This window comes from Glossina fuscipes, unplaced genomic scaffold (genome assembly GCF_014805625.2).
Source record: "Glossina fuscipes isolate IAEA_lab_2018 unplaced genomic scaffold, Yale_Gfus_2 112, whole genome shotgun sequence".
In the NCBI taxonomy this organism is placed as follows: Eukaryota; Metazoa; Arthropoda; class Insecta; order Diptera; family Glossinidae; genus Glossina; species Glossina fuscipes.
This window is the reverse complement of record NW_023998455.1, coordinates 5,907,159-5,914,096: the sequence shown is the minus strand read 5'-3', so window position 1 is coordinate 5,914,096 and position 6,938 is coordinate 5,907,159. Positions and strand designations below refer to the sequence as shown.

The following is a 6,938-nucleotide window of genomic DNA, read 5'->3' as shown; positions in this document are numbered from 1 at the left end:
TTTTTTTTAAATTTTTTAGATGACAACTTTAGCCATTCATGATCTTACAGAGATAACGAGGAAGAGAGACAGAGAGAGAGAGAGAGAGAGAGAGAGAGAGAGAGCTTTAGGAGTTTCGATGTATAATAGTTCGCTTAGATATGATAAAATAAAGTAAATTTCTTATCAAAATGCGTTACATGTGTATGGAAACGCGTTGTAATATTTCCCCTCGATGTGTTTTTGTTTTTTATTTATTTGCATAAGCAGCAGCACATTTGTCTTTATTTTTTTTATATTTTTACTCTAATTTTTATAAGAGTTTCGAGTTTGTGCTTAAAGTTATGCATTGCGTCGCTTGCTTACGATATCAACCAAACTAACTAACCGGTCTAATGCAATGCATGGCAATGCAATGCAATGCAATGTAATCCTATGCAACTTAGCTGAAAATAAAACGGATCATAACAAAGAAATGAAACGAAATGCAAGAGATAAATAAGAAAAGAAAGAGAATAAGAATGAGAATCGAAAAGCTAAAGAAAATACTTTAAAACAGCAAAAGTCATAATAATAATAATAATAATAATAATAATAATAATAATATTTTATATAATAACAACATTTGCGGAATGTATGCAGCAGCAATAACAGCAGCAGTAGCGGCAATCGACCAACAACATGTAATAGCAGCAGTGACAACTTTTTAACGAAACAAATAATAATAGTAACGAACAGATTTGCTTTTCAGGTCGCTGATCACTATATATATATATATATATTTTTTTTTTTTTAGTTAGGGAGGAATGGTTTTAGTACAACAACAATAACAATAAAAAGAGACAAAAAAAAAGGAAGAGAGAAAACACATTTCCCTGAATGAGTGCGCATATCGAACAACTGTAACGTACCTTTTTTTCAATTTTTCTTTGCTTCCTTTTTTTCCATAAGGCGTAAAAGAAAACGAAAAACAAAAACTAGGAAGCCGTGCGCGATGTGTCTGTGTTTATGTCATTCAAATGTTTAAAAATTTTATGCTGCTTCTTCCATCTATCCAGGTTTCGGTTGTTAACAACTAATATATAAACTATATTATGTTTTTCATAAAAGCAATAAAATTCGAATGGCAACACTTTTCTTAAAAGAAGCACACAACGCGCACACGCACATATGATTATGTTTGTTAAACTTTTATATATAAAAATGTACGCGTTTTACTTAAGTTTGTTCTCTTTGTGGATCGGAGAAAGAAAGAAAAAAAAAAAACAAAAAAAACAAAGAAGAAAAAAGTGTACGACAAGTAATAAAAAGAGTAGCAAACAACATGTTGTTGGAATGCTGTTTTTAGTTGAATGCAACTGTTTCTCTGCTTTTGCTTTATTCTTCTCTTTTTTTTTTTTTTTTTGTTTTTCTGTTTTATTTGATTTTTTTTCTAGTTGTTTTTTTTCTTTTTCTAACTAAATGAAGTTGCATGTTTTTTGCTAGCAAATTATGATTATAAGTATGTTTTCGTAGCGACTGTTTCTTTCCTTGCCTGAGTGTGTGTTTGTGTGTGTGTGTGTATGTGTGCGCGTATGTGTATTTTTATGGACATGAGAAAATAAAAAAAACGTAAACGATTGTCATTTATATCATTTCAATGGCCATGATTTGTTACCATTTCTCATACATACATATCTATCTGCATATATATACTCGCCTGCACGCGTGTATAGATGAATGAGAACTAAATGTCACAGCATGCTTGCTTATGCACACAACGAAGGCTGTTAATGACTGCATGCATACATGCATACATGCATACGTGTATATCAATGCATGCATACATATTTACAAGTCTATCTATGCACATCTATTAACCGAAGTAAAGTAAAAAATTTTTCTAGCCGTCTCCTAACTTGAGGGTGTGTGTGCGTGCGTGTATGTATACGTATTTAAGCGTTTTATATCTTTCTTATAATAAATAAAAAAAATTACAAAAAAAAATAGAGGGAAAGCATTAAAAAAAAAATCTGTAATCGGCTTGGCCATAAGTTTTTTAATACCCACTACTGGCTTATATGTACTATGCATACATTTACGTATAAACATGCATGCATAATATCTACGTACTTATATAGGTTTGCGATGATGACAAAAATTTTGAAGTTCTAAGCGCAATTTCAACAGTTAGACAACCAAACGAACGTCTATTGTAAATCGATTCCGTTGTTCACAATTTGTTATACACAATGTTTATCTTTACATAAATCTTTTTTTTTTTTTTTTTTTTTTATGACATGAGATCCAAAAGTACTTGTAACCCACGTAATATAACTTTGTTTATAAAAAATTTTTCTCAAACTCATTCAGAGAACATTTTGAAAAAAAAAAAAAAATTGATTTTTATTAATTCTCATTATTTACTTGTTGCTCTTCTGAAGGGCTTTGTTTTTCTTTCTCGCTGTGGAATGCGGTAAAAGCAGTTACGAGACAGGTCAGAAAGCGGTGACAGAAAAATAATTAAATATATAAATATAAACATTTATATATATATATATATATTATACATTGTCATATATTATGTATTACTTACTGCATATCACACACAAACATTACATGTATAACTCTGCTTCCGTCGTTTTTTTTTTTTTCGATATTCGAGGCTTTACTTTGAAAGACCTCTTCTACGTTTACTATGCATATTATTATCATAAATATTGGTATTCGCTTCCGCCGTCTTTACGAAATAAGAGAGAATTCCATGCGGAAAGAACTAGCGCTAAGTTATCTCTTAAAAGCCGTTCTTATTGAGAGAAGCAATCTCTGCTAATAACAGCAGACAAGTTGCAACAGTTACAAACATTTACTGAGCCAATTTTTTGATACAGGGTCGCATTTCTCCATACGGAAAACTCGTGATAGAATAATTTTTGGAATACCGGGTCCATTTTTATTCGCAATTGCATCAACTGTTATTACTAGTCCTCCTTAGTGACGGTATCGTTTGATTGAAATAAATCGTAATAAATCCTGCGCAATTGTATCCCCCCCCCCCCCCCCCCCCCTCCCCCTTGCCCATCGCCGTCACAAAAGTAGAGCCGCTGTTCTGCTTTTGAGTCTATGCTAACAGGTCATCTTCTCTGCATCAAAGCTATTACGGCTTTAGATCGTAACCATCCAATGTTCTATATTATACTAAGGGTTTAGCTGCGCAATAGTTCGCATTAAGCAGGAAAGCAAATAACATTTCTTTGATACAGAACTGAAACTATTTAATAACGAAAAATAAAATTTATTGTACACACTTTAGTGCGATAATTCATATAATTGCGTATAGAAAGAAAGAAGTCACAGTGTTGCCCTGCACCCCATTCAGTATAAATTCTACCTACGAAACTAATTTAAAATCATAAAAAATCCGCCTGATTGGTCGAGTAAGCAAAGAGTCTCTACGACAACAACTCACTAATGGTCGTGGGTTCAAATCTTAAATTAGATGCATTCTAATCCTTTTTTAAAGACTTCAGTCTCCAGAATTTATACTCTGACTGAATTAATTACATTATAAAAACCAAAAAAAATTGTCGGCTTTGGCCAAATATTTTTATTTTATTCTATGCATTACTTGGCCTAATACAATTTTTCGGATCTGTCTTTATCAAAGATATATCAAAAATTGCATAGGTATCTATAAAATATAAGAGGTGAACGGAAGTAGTCTCGAGCCTATTGATTAACCCGCGCAGAACAACAAAACCGCCTCCCAGTTGAGTGTGCTTCCAAGATGAACCAGTTAGAACCAGTTTTGCAATACGGATGAAGGGACGGATGATAAGTAAAAAAAGGTTTTTTTTTTTTTATATTCTGGTCATCTTTGCTGTATTGCTATGGGTTGGAAATTTTTGTCAAATGTCGATTCGATAGTGAGTACATCTGTCAGCCAATTTTCGTTTCAGCATTTCGTACCTGATATAACTTATTGCGTTGGGAAAGCGTACTTTTGATGAGACCTTGATGAATTATTAAGAGTTAAACTTGTTGTCACTCATAGAAAGCCTTGGATTACATAAGAATTTTTCTGTGGGACAGAGTTAAAGAAGTGATCCGGTCCCATTAAAATTTTTCAAGTTGCTCTTGAAGGTTCTCTGACCTTGATCAACAAACAACTAAATAACGTATAACGTTTTTTTTTTAAATGCAACGTCATATGAAAAATCGAAGATGCCGTAAAGATGTCTTCAATACGACTACTGCTTGGGGCAAGACGTGTTAGTGCAACAAATTGCATTGAAATATGTTAGCTTAAAAGCAACTTTGTAGAGCTTGAGTACTTGACCGTACTTGGGCAGACAAGACTCTGTATCCCCCTATGTATTGATTGATATAATAAAAAATGGAAGTTCCTCACATTTTCTCGTGGATTACGCATTTCCCCGCATGAGCAAGTGGTGCGAAATTATAAACTGCAAGAATTAATACATAAAGTAGAGAAAGAACCGTAATGTAGAATGTCACAACTCGCCAGTGTGTCCCACACACTTTGGTTACGTTGATATGTTTACATAGGTTTTTTTCTACTATTTAATGTTATACGCGTTCATACAAGCATAAATTTATGCTGGTATGAAGAATTCTTGTGTTGTGTGACAGTAGCTCTTGCATGACAACGGCCCAGTAGCATACAATATTTGTTTAATTCCTCTCTTCATTCACGTTTTGTTTACACATGAATTTAATTTTTTTATTGATTTTTGTAAATAATTTAATCAATTTTTTTCATTTACATTAATTTCACAGGCTTAAACACTATTTCCCGTTTAATACGTTTGACAGGATTGATCATATGTCGTTGTCTATAAATCTATAAATTACACAGCCTTGGTTTTTCGAAGAGTACGATTGCCTGGCTCAGTGGGTATCTATCTGGTCGCAGGCAACGGGCGGGGCTGAATTTTTGCCATTTGAACGCATATTCTATGGACGACGCTGTAACGCTTGTACCAAAGTAGAATAAATTGACCCCGCCCACCCAATATTGTAGTGTATGAAAACTTAATTTTGTTTTCAAAACCTCTATTTCGCTCAGCAACAAACTTCAAAACCCCCAGAAACATATATATAAATGCACCTAAACATGTCCTTCTGTTCCCCTGTACGGTATCTTTGGTAAGCACTCTCGCCTACAAATTTGCAAATGAATCGGGAAGTGACTTAATCTTTTCAATGGACTCCCTGTGCAATAAAAACCTTTATTTTGAAAATAGAAAAAATCAACTCCGCTCACTTCACTATTATGGAGCATGAGAATTTTCTTCGCTTACTTCTTTCGCTTATTTATGACAACGGCCAGGGAGTATAAACGTTCCGACCGATCCCGACCAAGTTTCATTTTCTTACTTTTTTTATTTTAAGTTAAGAACGAAACTGCCTTAGATAGCAAAAGTTTTTCTTTCACACTCTACCGGTCACTTGTGAACGATAGATTAAGTTTTCGCGAAGCTAATCGAGACAATGAAAGCTAATCGAGGTAAACTTTAGTTTTATTATGTCAATCGATTGCGAATCACTTGCTAGACCTATCTAAAATGGTCTGTCCGTCTATCCGTTTTTTTTTTTATGTTCAACCTTAAAAACGATCGCACCTGACCGCTCGCTTCTGCATTTGAATGAGAGTCACCTTGAATTCTCATATTTGTTGCGTCAGTTGCATCTTCTCTCTCGATAAAAACTGAGAATCCTTTTTTTACATTTAATCTTCCGGATGGACAAAAAAGGAGTACCTTTGCTTCTTCTTTTTTTTTATTGCAGAAAAAGCTTGTTCGAGGAAAATTGAATTTTAAAGGCAAAAGTTAAAATAAAATAATAATGAAACAATAATAAATATAATAATAACAGTGGGCAGGAATGATATTTGAAAGAAAGCTTTCGCCAGAGGTTATCGTGGAAGCGCTTCTCACGGCCATTTAAAAACTCATCGCACAACTTGTATGATCAACACTAAGAGGGCTTACATGCATAGCATTCAAGGTTAGATAATGGCTGTCAAACGTTTCTGACTAATTTGATAGGCACACACACAATGACATGCCTTCTTCCTTTCTTAATCAAAAGAAACTTTCAAAAGAAACATCTTACACCTACGTACTCCAAGGCACCCACGTTGTATACAAAATTTTTCAATACTATTTTATTAAAATATAATTAATTTATTTAATCTAAAGTCATTTATTAATAGTTTAGTAACAATTTATCAAATTTATGTCATATAAGCGAATCTGCGTTGCTTATAAGAGGCAGTAACTTACAAACGGATCGCATTGAGAAGAGCAGCTTAAGAAGGCAACGACCTTTACATATAATTTAATTGCTATTTAAATGCTTGAGAATATACTAAAGTCATATGGATGTAAGTACGACAGTGCGCATGTATTTAATAAGAATACAAAGTCGTGCTAGTATGTATGTATATATTTATTATAAGACATGATGACAAAGATAACAATTAACATTTTATAAGAATTAATTATAGAAATATTAATTAATTATTGAAGATGAAAGATGAGAGATAAGAGAAAATAAAAAAGACGATGTCATAAAAATAAATATAAAATACAAGCTCCGCAGAAGGTTAAGCTTTACAATTTGCTAAGTGCGCTTCTTCATCAAAAATTCCTCGTTTTTTTTTTTTCTTTTTTATTTCCAAGCCAACTTTCAAGTTTGACTACACAATATGCCAACAGAATGGACCGAACGGCAGGAAAGAAACGACGAATTTGTCACACATTATCAAGGCACACATTAATGCCTTGGAGTAAGTTACCGGATGCATGGTTTTAGGAAATATCGAACTCTTCTTTTAAAATCTGCTTTGTATTCTTTACTCTTCATTTTTTTAAGAATCTAGTGAAGATTTCACGATTTAAAATAACTTTACTTTAACTATTTCAAAATTTGTAAACTTGAAACAAGGAGAATTT

General features: G+C 33.0%; 1 protein-coding gene across 6 annotated transcripts in view; it reads left to right on the top strand.

The window, feature by feature from the left end:
* The window catches only part of LOC119639411 (F-box/LRR-repeat protein 7), a 32,990-nt gene that overhangs the window by 2,203 nt on the left and 23,849 nt on the right, over positions 1 to 6,938 (top strand). The window contains exon 2 of one of the 6 annotated variants that reach the window (XM_038036765.1): positions 1,695 to 1,899. The exons of 3 other annotated variants lie outside the window; for them this stretch is intronic. The gene's annotated coding sequence lies outside the window, so the exon portion shown is untranslated. Of the gene's footprint in view, positions 1 to 643; positions 663 to 1,550; positions 1,900 to 6,938 lie in introns of those variants that run through there. 2 more of the 6 variants (XM_038036767.1, XM_038036764.1) reach the window with 2 other exon arrangements.